Source organism: Filicampus tigris, chromosome 9, assembly GCF_054856515.1.
Source record: "Filicampus tigris isolate MCC_2025a chromosome 9, RoL_Ftig_1.0, whole genome shotgun sequence".
Taxonomy (NCBI): Eukaryota; Metazoa; Chordata; class Actinopteri; order Syngnathiformes; family Syngnathidae; genus Filicampus; species Filicampus tigris.
Window position 1 is genome coordinate 1,106,216 of NC_141225.1, and position 13,086 is coordinate 1,119,301.

Sequence of the window (13,086 nt, forward strand, 5' to 3'; positions counted from 1 at the left end):
ACTACTAATGTCTTCCCCGTGAGCATCGCTGAATACTTCCCACACAGTTGTGCTGAAGCAGTCCTTTAAGGCCTCCTCGGCCTCTCCAGACCATCTCTGAACCGTGCGGGTCACAGCTGGCTGCCTGCGGACCAGAGGTTTTTGTACACAGACTGGAGAGCCACCAGGCTGTGATCAGCTTTGCCCAGCGGGGGGAGGGTCAGTGATGTGTATGCCTCCTTGGTGTTGGCATAGAAAAGGTCCAGTGTTTTATTGTCTCTGGTGTGGCAGGTGACATACTGTGTGAATGAAGGCAGAGAGGAGGAAGGGAAGGCATGATTGAAGTCAACAGAGATGAGTACCAGGGCATTTTGGTGCTGTGTTTGTAGCCTGCTCACTGCTGCAGTCAAGACATCACAGGCTGTGTCGCTGCTGGCAGCTGGTGGGACGTAGACGGTCACCGCGATCACATGACTAAACTCTCGCGGGATGTAGAATGGCCTCATGCCAACAGCTAGCAGCTCAATATCCCTGCTGCAAAGCTGCTCCTTAATCGTGATGTGCCCAGGATTACACCATCTATCATTCACAAACACAGCCAGCCCTCCTCCTTTCCTCTTTCCACTCTCCAGCGTCCTGTCCGCGCGTATGATTTGGAAGCCGTCCAATTCTACGACCGCGTTCGGCGTTAGCGTTGTTAGCCACGACTCCGTGAATAGCATCAGGCTAGCCTCCCGGAAGTCCCTCTCGTGCCGGGTAAGCGCCGCTAGCTTGTCCATCTTGTTGGGGAGCGATCTAACATTCCCCATGATAACAGACGGGAGGACGGGATGGTATCGTCTCCTCCTTTCCCGGCGTTTAACCCCCGCACGAGATCCCCGTCTCTTCCTCCTCAGCTCACGGGGGATATCGGGTCTCGCCCCGGGAGCCGGCGCATGGTTAGCACGGAGTGCTAACAGCTGATTCCGGCTGTAAACAATGGGGGCTCGGCTCCGAGCCAAGTCGCCGGACACGATCGCGCAAAAAATAGCCATCAGCAGCAGCAAGAATACCGCAGTTTGGGTGTCCATTGCTACGCAAGTTACGACTATCAATTATACGAAAAAAGGTATGAGGTAGAGTAATATTAAAGAACAAAAACACACGAAAAGGCTCACCGATGAGCCGGAGCTACTGTAGCGGGCTGCTACTGTAGCGGGCTGCCACTCGCGCGGCGCCGGAAGTCGATTCGCAGCAGAACTCGATCAGCTTCTTCCGCCAAGCCCCGATAATCGCCGGTCGCCAGGCAAGTGGAGTTAGCCAACACAGTACGCACCAAAGGCGGTAGCTGCCACAGGAAAATGTGCGAAAAAACGAATTCTCTCTCATCCGAGCCCAACAGCGACAGCATCTTGTCCATGAGGTCCACTGCTGTGCCATCGCCCAACCCGGGCAGAGAAAGGAGCCTGTCCGCTCCGAGTCTGACAAACTGAACCTCCTGAGCAGAAGCTGTACGAGCGCATCGTATTTCCCGCTTTGTGGAGGTGCAGCCAAAAGCTGCATAACACGACGTGTCGTTAGTTGGTCGAGGGACGCCACGACCATGTAATACTTCGACTCATCAGTGGCGATTCCTCGTAGGTGGAAAAGAGCTTCGACATGCTGAAACTACGAAGCCAGGTCGCTCTGCCAGAACTCCGGCAGCCTCGCGGTAGCGGCGATGGCTGCGAGGTGTGGGAGTTGGGGGGACAAGGCCGAGGAGGACCCCTCTTAATCCGCTATTCGAAGCATGTTCAATGTCAGGGTCACCAATGAGACAGTAGAAAGGAGTGCACACGACTGACTGGTAATCACGTCTTTATTTCTTGACTGCCAACAATAGAATGAACACAATCCAATATTGTGCCAAAAACATTCATATGAACACGCCCCAAACTGTATGCCTTATGGGTGAGAGGCATGGTCCTAAAGTCTGCCACAATATTATATTATTGATAAACGACAACAACAATATAGAAGAAAGACGAACCAAAACCTAAATAAGTCTTGGTTAGGTTTTAAACAGTAGTGTAGATAAGTAGTAAAGAGCTGTCGATCTCAACACCATATTAACTATATAAATAAGCACCAAAAAAAAGTAATGTTACAATAACGTGTGCAGCTGTACTTCAGTAGCATAAACAATATTGTGCTTTTATGCAAAATGCAAAATTCCCCCCCAAAAATATGGACCTTTGCAATAACACCATACTTTTTATGAACCAGCACATATTCCATCTGAAAATTTAACAAAATAACACCCAGAGTCACTTAAACCTAAGAGAGACCTGTGCAAAACTTCCTTATGTAGACGATCCAAGTAACCACGACCCGAACATAGGGCACCTTCTCCACAGGAGTCTGGCGTTCAAACCCAAATCATGGATGGATTTCCAAACCGTTCACAAAACCTTTTACTCCCACCAAGTAAGCCGTTTTTCCCTCATCTCGAGCTTTCTTTATGTGAGGCCACAGTTTTTGTCTGTTTTCTCTGTCCTCCTAGGTTAAATCTTCTGCGAAGCGAAGCCCTTTAGTCTGGGGATAGGAATTGTTTTTGGCCGGTTTCCACACCGCATCAGTGGGTCTGCGAGAGATGAATCTTATAATAACGCCTCAGGGTTTTGTGTTGTCCTGTGGAAGTTTTCCCACTCGGTGTGCGACGTCTACAGAAGCTGGGAGCAATTCCTTTTCCTCCGGTAAAATCGCTTGACAGATATTGATCACTCGAACCCACACCTCCACCTCCCTGTCTTCTGGAAGGCCTTGTAGCCGCAGATTCCATTTACAACTGTATTGTTCATTCTCACTGATTCGAGTCATAGTTTTCAGAGCAGAATTCTCATTCCTTTCCACCCTCTTTTTAATGTGTACGACCCTGTCAGACAGGACCTTAATCTCGCCACGTATTGACACCATTTTTTTCGACGGTGTTGCTTCTGTTGTTAATTAGATTAGCCAAGGATCGTACAGCATCATCTGAGCAAAGCCCGGAATCTTTATTTGTGATTAAGGAAGGTTTTGTCGCAGGGGCGGAGCTATGGGTGGGCCTGGGTGCGCACAGATTGACAGACTGCCCACCAGTGAGATTCATGAAAACATTTTTGTTTCGTTTTATTTTATTTTTTTCATTATTGTATTGAATATTAAGAATGGCATAAATGTGGTTGTCTAAGGAAGATCAGAACTTCATTTTATTTGAATATATGTGTTTGGACAGGAGGATTGTGCTCAGCGAGAGAAATATTCAGGACCACGCTGACTTTTCCAGGCCCACCCACCAGCAGCTCGTTCTGGCACCGCCCCTGTTTCTTCGGAATCGGAGGCTTACTAGGAGTCACTGGCAGGGGCAGGAATTCTTCCTCCACAAAGGATGTTTGCAGGTTGCAAACCGCGCCGTTACTGCTATAATCAAGGTCACTCTCTAAGAAGCTCATGTTGGCCTCCTTGCTGGACTTGCTAGCGTCAGGACGCTTCAAACGAGACTTTCTGGGTATTTCGTACGTGGTCGTTCATTCTTCCACCGCAAGGTTTTATTTTAATTTAATTTATTTCTTTATAATGTTCTATGCAGTCCTACGATCTTAAACACAGCACTCTGGTTGATATTATGTTCGAGGAATATGACTTAACAAGTAAAATCCATCCGTTTTCGTCCATCTTAGGGGGCAGACATTTTGTCACTTCTGTCTACTGAAAATGACATCACAGTTGCTCAAGGCTCAGGTAACAAACAATCATGGCTCAGCTTCAGAAAAGAGGGGAGCTGTGATACTAATCAAAATGCCATGTTTAGACTATAGTGGAGGCGCATAGGACATATTATTGAAAATGATTTTTTGGGGTTGTCTTCCTTCTTAAGTTTTTACCGACATTTTGCTCGATGTTTGCAGCAAGGGGGACATGCAGAGCTGGGCATCGCCTAACCGCCACCGGGTTCCTGTCTGCATACTTAAATGACCCACGTCGTCCCAGTCTGTCCCTCCTCGGCGACATCCAATCGGCGTCAAAAACGTAATCGTCACGTCACACGCAGGCGCCGCATGAGCAGAACACCGGCAAACAAAGAAAAAATATCAAATTTACTCGGCCGCGTGTCAAGAGTGCGGCACCTGCATGTGACGTGGTGACGTTTGGCTAACTCGGACCAACTGGGACCACGTGGGCTGTTTAAATAAGCAGATGAGAACTCGGTGGTGGTCCGGTGATGCCCAGCTCTGGGGACATGATGACACAGGTAGGGCATCTGTGGTCATTTGCTCAGCCCAACACTGCCAGCAAAACACAAATAGACCCTTTAACTCTGACATCACGTTTGTTCGCCGTGTGCAAAAGCGTCCATGTTTGAGGGCAAGGGGTCAAGGGCACTTAGTCGTGTGAGTGAGACAACAGAGGCTAAATAGTCGCAAAGTCCATTTTATGTTCACAAGTCACAGCATTGGTGAACACCTGTGCAGTTTACGATTGCTAAAGACGATCAATTAGAGATTAAAAAAAATCGTCCTGATACCGGCAGTGATTGTAAACCGGGGGTGGAGGGTAAACGAAGCAGTTGTGTGAAAGAAAATGAGCACGACGGATATCAAATTTTCAACGTGACCACTTTTCACCATAAAAACATACAAGCACTTGCTCTGATCATTTTATATCAGGTGTTTTTTTTGTTTCATGTGCAGTGGGTCATAAAATTAACCTTTGATTGTAAATTTGAGGCAGGCGTAATGCTTACCTGTTTGCATAGCCATGCACGTTTTAGTTTGCATTGCCACTCAACAATCTGTTAATTATGTAGGAATACAAATGTTATATTTTGATGGAATATAGAACATATTTCGTCGGTCTTGCATCTAACGAAGCCCCAGGCATGACATTTGAAAAAAAAAAACTGTGCGCACAAACTATTAATTTGTGCTCATGAAATACAAATTTGTGTGCACAAATGACTTATTTGTGCAAACTAATTACTACTTCGTGCGCACAAACTACTATTCGTGCACACCAATAACTACTTTGTACGCATGAATAACAGTTTGTGCGCACGAAAATAGTGACAGCATGCGCACAAAATAGTTAAAGCGTGCAGATGAAGTACTCTGCTTCAACCTTACTGGACAAGAGGGTAAACAAATCAAGTACACCTTCAGACTCGCTTTGCTTAGAACTACAGCCTGAATGCAGGATATAAAAATATATTGACAAGAACGGGAAAGTTTTGTTGGAATCGTCGACGGACGCCCCTTTAAAATTAGAGGCGGACTGGCCAATAGCATATACTATTTTTTTTACCCCGGAAAAAAGGCGAATGACGGACAACAGAAGGGTACCCACGCTGCAGATGGATGACAAATAACGGACGCTCAATTTTAGGTAAAATGCCCAGCTCTGGTAATTAGTCTGCACAAATTAGAAGTTTGTGCGCACAAACCTTTTCTTTCAAATGTCATGTCTGGAGCTCAGTGTTTTCACATGATATCAACCCATTAAGGCCAGGAGCGCAAAACTGCGTTTCTAACACTAAAGCCGGGAGCACTGTTGCGTCTTTCTACCTTTAGAGCCAGGAGAGCGTACACGTCATTTTCTTTTTTTGAAGCCAATTATCTACCTCTTAGCCAATGAAATGCATCAGAATATATGTGACGTTGTCGTGACCCCTCTGAGGATGCCCAGACTTTTTTGCGAACCGTAATGTCAAGGCAAGTCAAATTTATTTATATAGTCCTTAATCACTGGAAAGTCTCAAAGGGTTTCACATATGCACTAGATCATATACACGACATCCCCTGATCTTAACCCCCGGGAGGGCAAGGAAAAACTAAAAAAAAAACATCTGGGGAAAAGTGAGAAACCTTGAGAAAGGACCACAGATGGGGGAATCTCCCTTCCAGGATGATCAGGCTGCAATGGATGCCGAGTGGGCAACATTGAACACACATTATAGTACTATACAGTGTTTGTTAAAGTGATGTGAAAGTTAATCAAATGAAGTGCTGCAGGAAGATGACATCGATGAAGTGTGTAGGGGCCCAATGGTCAATTTGGAAATCTCCATAACAGCGCCTCCGAGGATGTGGTCAGCCTCCGATCTTGTAGCAGTCAGTTGCTGTTGGATTGAAACAGCAACCTCCAATTCGGTCATCATCACCTAATTCCCAAGCCTGGGAAAAGGGGGCAGAAAAAGAATAGAAGCGGCAGTAAAAAGGCCAAAACAAACAGTTCAACTAAACGCAGAATCATACAAATAAGTCTTAAGTCGTGTTTTAAACATTTCTACTGAGGTAGTGCCTCTAATATCCGCGGGTAGGGCTCTCGGGATCACTAAAAGGCCGGCATTTTGTGAACATATGGTATCACTAAATCTCAAGTGGACTGGGAGCCAATGCAAACTTGCTAATATCGGAGTAATATTATCGAACTTTCTCGTCCTGGTCAAGAGTCTTGCTGCGGCATTTTGGACTAACTGCAGACTTTTAATACTAGACATGGGAAGACCAGAGAGCAAAACGTTACAATAATCGAGGCGAGACGTAACAAAGGCGTGGATTAAAATTTCTGCATCACTATTCGCCAGAATTGGACGAATTTTAGCAATATTACTGAAGGGTTTTATTATTAGTTTGTGAAGACATATACATGTTTGTTAACCATTTATTAATGATTCAAAGTTGTATTACAAATGAGTAGAAGTAGAGCTGTTTCAAGGTTGCAGTATCAGGGGAGCGGATGAATCAGAGGAACACAATGTGTGGGCGGTTTGATGGTACCAGGTGCCGCCAGTGAAAAACAGGGAGACAAAGGCGGGGGCCACAGTTTCTCTGAAGGCCCCGGCCTCTTGGAATGCAGATAACTTGGTGTTTTCAGGAGCTACAACCCAGCGAGTCACATGCACAAGAAAAGGCGTCATCTGAAACGGCGGGGAAAAGAGAACCAATCAGCATCTGAAGAAATATATTGCAGATACCATGTAACTAATGAAATGAAAGTGGCTAGTGTTTTTGGTGTGCTTAATTTGCATATTGTTTTCTATAACTGTTCGGGGCAACTCGGGTGTGGTGTCGCTCTCTGATGGCCACAGGAGCGCACAGATCTGTATTGAGAGGGAACCGAGCCCCCGATACTGTATTAGCTTTTGCTGTTAGGAATAAAATCTCGGTGATTCGGCTGATTGGCTTTCTGGTCTTCTCTCTTACGGAACAAGCACGCATAATTGTTAGGTAAGGTGAAGCTAAGGTTATTGTCAGTTCAAATAATAAATATATGGTAAATAATTTGGAGTCACTTAATTAGGGTAAGTATCGTGATTTAGACCTTAAACCTAACATTACGGACATGGAAAAATACGGTTCTAGTAATATTCTGTGCATTTGAAAAGACAGAGTTGGGTCAAATATAACACCAAGATTTTTTGTTGAATCACTTTGGGTAATAGTACATTTATCGAGCCTCAGAGTGGTGTCCTTAAATAGGTGCCGATGACGAGCAGGGCCAATAATCAACATCTCTGTTTTATTGGAGTTAAAAAGCAAAAAATTGAGAGACACCCATTGTTTAATCTTGGCAAGGCACAATCTAAATTACAGCAATTAGTCGGGTTTGTTATTTCGAGCGGCATATATAATTGGGTATCGTCAGCATAACAATGAAAACTAATGTTATATTTACGTATAATATCACCAAGGGGAAGCATGTAGATGCTAAACAATAGGAGTCCTAGTACGGATCCCTGCGGGACTCCACATGTAACTTTACAAAACTCAGAAGTTGTCAGCATAACAATGAAAACTAATGTTATATTTACATATAATATCATCTAGCGGAAGCATGTGGATGCTAAACAATATGAGTCCTAGTACGGATCCCTGCTGGACTCCGCATGTAACTTTACAAAACTCAGAAGTCGCATTCCATGAATTACACGGTGCGTCCTTTCTGAGAGGTAAGAATTAAACCAAGAAAGTGCTGAGCCTGAGATACCAACACATCCTTCAAGGCGTTCTAATAGTATGTTATGATTGACGGTGTCAAAAGCAGCACTAAGGTCAAGTACGAGCAGTATTGATGAGGTGTCGGAGTCCATAGCTAAGAGAAGATCATTAGTCACTTTAGCAAGAGCAGTCTCAGTAGAGTGATGGGCTTTAAATCCTGACTGAAGAATTTCAAATCGATTATTAGCGGCCATATAGTCACTAAAGCTGTTGCGCTACAACATTTTCGAGAATTTTTGCAATAAACGGGAGATTTGAAACGGGCCTATAATTACTGAGGTTCTCTGGCTCAAGGTTTGATCGCTTAAGCAGAGGTCAAATAACAGCGGTCTTAAAAGCTGCTGGTACAGTGCCCGAGGTGAGTGATAAGTTAATGATATTTAAGACGGAGGGTCCTAGGGTTGTAAACAATTCTTTGATGAGTTTACCAGGAAGCGGGTCGAGCACGCAAGTTGTCTGTTTTGCCGCACCAACTAATTTTGTTAGGCTTTCAAGAGATACTATTTTTAAAAAAGATAGGGTTGTCAGACAATTATCAGCCATAATACCCCTACTAGCATCAGTATTCACGTAATTAAACAGGGTTTTAGGAGCGGCGTCCTTAATCTCGTCCCGAATGCGCTCAATCTTCCGCGTAAAGAATTGCATGAAGTCATGGGCTAAATGAGGAGAGCTATTGGAGGTCGGCAGCTGTTGCGTTAGCATTGCCACTGTATCAAATAAATATTTAGGATTGTTTTTATTTAGAACAATTAATCTGGAAAGATAATTAGTTTTGGCTAAGGCGAGCGCTTCTTTATATATTAGTAAGCTATCATACCATGCCTGATAGAAGACCTCAAGTTTAGTCACACACCATTTGTGCTCCAGCTTCCTACATGATTGTTTAAGTGAGCGGGTTTCCTCAGGAGTAGGCGGTTTAGGACGAGTTTTATGTCTTAATGGTGCAACGGAGTCAAGCGCATTTAACAGAGCAGCATTAAAATTATTTGTGAGATTTTCAACCGAACCAATATAACGAAGCAGTTGCCAGGGGCAGTAGCTCAGACAGCGCAGCGGTGGTTGAAGAACTTATATTTCGGCTGCTAAAGCTTTGATTGTGGTCAGGACGATGGTAATGAGCCCGCATTTCAAATTTTATAAAGTAATTGTCAGTCAGACATAACAGTAGTATACGGTAACACCATTACATTTGAGCATGCTAAAACTCGGGGTAGTACCCAATCTAAAGTATTACCATTTTTATGCGTCGCTTCGTCAATTATCTGCGTGAAGTCAAAGCTATCAAATATTGTCTGAAACGCCGCTGTAAGTGGTTCCGACGGGAGATTCATATGAATGTTAAAGTCACCCATAATCACTATGTTATCTGCATGAGTTACCAAATCAGCCAAAAACTCAGAGAACTCATCTAAAAATCCAGCGTATGAGTAAATAACTACGAGAAAAAACGGCAATGAGGCTTTAAATCGCAAAATGAGCACTTCAAATGTTTTAAAGGCGTCGCTAGAATGCGGGCTAAGTTTGAAATCAGATTCATAAATAAGGGCTACACCCCCACCTTTCTTAAGAGGGCTCGCAACATGTGAACTAACGAAGTTTGGAGACGAGGCCTCATTTAGTGATAAATAATTATCTTTTCAACCAAGTCTCGCAAAGCCCAATCATGTTAAGTTTATGGTCTCTTATGAGGTCATTAACTAACAGGGCTTTCGAAGAGAGTGATCTAATATTAAACAGACCGAGTTTTAGTAAAATAGGTTTATCCGGATAATTGCCCATAATCGGATTCCTAATCATAATATTAATAAGGTTGCGTTCCCTAGGTTCTGTATTGCACCTCGAACAACTAGAAGTGCGCCGGGAGGGTACAACTGTCGGAATATGGTAGTTATTTATCGGCTCTCGAGTACTATTATTATCGTATTGCACCACCTCAGTAGAAGGCTCGCTAATCGCCTGTAACCCGACCTGCTCTGATGTGAACTGTCATGGAAGGTAATGGCGGATGCAGGCAATCACGGGAGCTCCGAAATATCTATACCGCTTATCCTCACAAGGGTCGCGGGCATGCTGGAGCCTATTCCAGCTGTCTTCGGGCAGTAGACAGACGGTGGACACCCCGAATTGGTTGCCAGCCAATCGCAGGGCACACAGAGACAAACAAACAACCGCACTCACAATCACACCTAGGGGCAATTTAGAGTGTCTTACCATGCATTTTTTGGGAATGTCGGAGGAAACCGGAGTACCGAAATAAGTAACGGCAGTGAAAAAGATGACACGCTTGTGGACTTCCCCCCGTGAGCCGTCACCTTATCGTGGTGGAGGGGTTTGCGCGCCCCAATGATCCTAGGAGCTACGTTGTCTGGGGCTTTATGCCCCTGGTAGGGTCACCCATGGCAAACAGGTCCTAGGTGAGGGACCAGACTAAGCACGGCTCAAAATGACCCCTTATGATGAGAAAAATTAATGGACCACGTTTTCCCTCGCCCGGACGCGGGTCACCGGGGCCCCCTTCTGGAGCCAGGCCTGGAGGTGGGGCTCGACGGCGAGCGCCTGGTGGCCGGGCCTGCACCCATGGGGCCCGGCCGGGCTCAGCCCGAAAAGGATACGTGGGTCCCCCTTTCCATGGGCTCACCACTGGTGGGAGGGGCCAAAGGGGTCGGGTGCCGTGTGAGCTGGGCGGCGGCGGAAGACGGGGACCTTGGCGGTCCGATCCCCGGCAGCAAAAACTAGCTCTTGGGATATGGAATGTCACCTCTCTGGCAGGGAAGGAGCCTGAGCTGGTGTGTGAGGCTGAGAGGTTCCGATTAGATATAGTCGGGCTCACCTCCACGCACAGCTTGGGTTCTGGTCCCAGTCCTCTCGAGAGGGGTTGGACACTCTTCCACTCTGGAGTTGCCCAGGGTGAGAGGCGCCGAGCAGGTGTGGGCATACTTATTGCCCCCCGGCTTGGCGCCTGTACATTGGGGTTTACCCCGGTGGGCGAGAGGGTAGCCTCCCTCCGCCTGAGGGTGGGGGGACGGGTCCTGACTGTTGTTTGTGCTTATGCACCAAACGGCAGCGCAGAGTACCCACCCTTTTTGGAGTCCTTGGAGGGTGTGCTGGAGGGCGCTCCACCTGGGGACTCCATCGTTCTGCTGGGGGACTTCAATGCTCACGTGGGCAATGACAGTGAGACCTGGAGAGGTGTGATTGGGAGGAACGGCCCCCTCGATCTGAACCCGAGCGGTGTTCGGTTACTGGACTTCTGTGCTCATCACGGATTGTCCATAACGAACACCATGTTCAAGCATAAGGGTGTCCATATGTGCACTTGGCACCAGGATACCCTAGGCCGCAGTTCGATGATCGACTTTGTAGTCGTATCATCAGACTTGCGGCCGCATGTTTTGGACACTCGGGTGAAGAGAGGGGCGGAGCTGTCAACTGATCACCATCTGGTGGTGAGTTGGCTCCGATGGTGGGGGAAGATGCCGGTCCGACCTGGCAGACCCAAACGTATTGTGAGGGTTTGCTGGGAACGTCTGGCAGAATCCCCTGTCAGAAGGAGTTTCAACTCCCACCTCCGGCAGAACTTTTCCCACGTCCCGGGGGAGGCGGGGGACATCGAGTCCGAGTGGACCATGTTTCGTGCCTCCATTGTTGAGGCGGCCGATCGGAGCTGCGGCCGCAAGGTGGTCGGTGCCTGTCGTGGCGGCAATCCCCGAACCCGCTGGTGGACACCAGCGGTAAGGGATGCTGTCCAGCTGAAGAAGGAGTCCTATCGGGCCTTTTTGGCCTGCGGGACCCCGGAGGCAGCTGACGGGTACCGGCAGGCCAAGCGGAATGCGGCTCTGGCGGTTGCTGAGGCAAAAACCCGGGTGTGGGAGGAGTTCGGGGAGGCCATGGAAAATGACTTCCGGACGGCTTCGAGGAAATTCTGGTCCACCATCCGGCGTCTCAGGAGGGGGAAGCAGTGCACCATTAACACTGTTTATAGTGGAGATGGGGTGCTGCTGACCTCAACTCGGGACGTTGTGGGTCGGTGGGGAGAGTACTTCGAAGACCTCCTCAATTCCACCGACACGCCTTCCACTGAGGAAGCAGAGCCTGGAGACTCTGAGGTGGGCTCTCCTATCTCTGGGGTTGAAGTCACCGAGGTAGTCAAAAAGCTCCTCGGTGGCAAAGCCCCAGGGGTGGATGAGATCCGCCCGGAGTTCATAAAGGCTCTGGATGTTGAGGGGCTGTCATGGTTGACACGTCTCTTCAACATCGCGTGGACATCGGGGACAGTGCCTCTGGATTGGCAGACCGGGGTGGTGGTCCCCCTTTTTAAGAAGGGGGACCGGAGGGTGTGCTCCAATTACAGAGGGATCACACTCCTCAGCCTCCCCGGCAAGGTCTATTCAGGGGTGCTGGAGAGGAGGGTCCGTCGGAAGGTCGAATCCCGGATTCAGGAGGAGCAATGTGGTTTTCGTCCTGGCCGTGGAACAGTGGACCAGCTCTACACCCTCAGCAGGGTCCTCGAGGGTGCATGGGAGTTTGCCCAACCGGTCTACATGTGTTTTGTGGACTTGGAGAAGGCGTTCGACCGTGTCCCTCGGGGAGTTCTGTGGGGGGTGCTTCGGGAGTACGGGGTACCGAGCCCCCTGATAAGGGCTGTCCGGTCCCTGTACCACCGATGCCAGAGTTTGGTCCGAATTGCCGGCAGTAAGTCGGATTCGTTTCCTGTGGGCGTTGGACTCCGCCAAGGCTGCCCTTTGTCACCGATTCTGTTCATAACCTTTATGGACAGAATTTCTAGGCGCAGCCGAGGTGTCGAGGGGGTCCGGTTTGGTGGCCTCAGTATTGCATCTCTGCTTTTTGCAGATGATGTAGTACTGTTGGCTTCTTCAAGCCGCGATCTCCAACTCTCGCTGGAGCGGTTCGCAGCCGAGTGTGAAACGGTCGGAATGAAGATCAGCACCTCCAAATCTGAGACCATGGTCCTCAGTCGGAAAAGGGTGGCGTGCCCTCTCCAGGTCGGGGATGAGATTCTGCCCCAAGTGGAGGAGTTCAAGTATCTTGGGGTCTTGTTCACGAGTGAGGGTAAGATGGAACGGGAGATCGACAGGCGGATCGGTGC

The 13,086-nt window shown here is 47.7% G+C and overlaps 1 pseudogene; it reads right to left on the bottom strand.

Moving 5' to 3' along the window:
• Positions 1 to 9,127: 9,127 nt before the first annotated feature.
• On the bottom strand, positions 9,128 to 9,758 carry LOC147141611 (uncharacterized; annotated as a pseudogene).
• Positions 9,759 to 13,086: the final 3,328 nt, after the last annotated feature.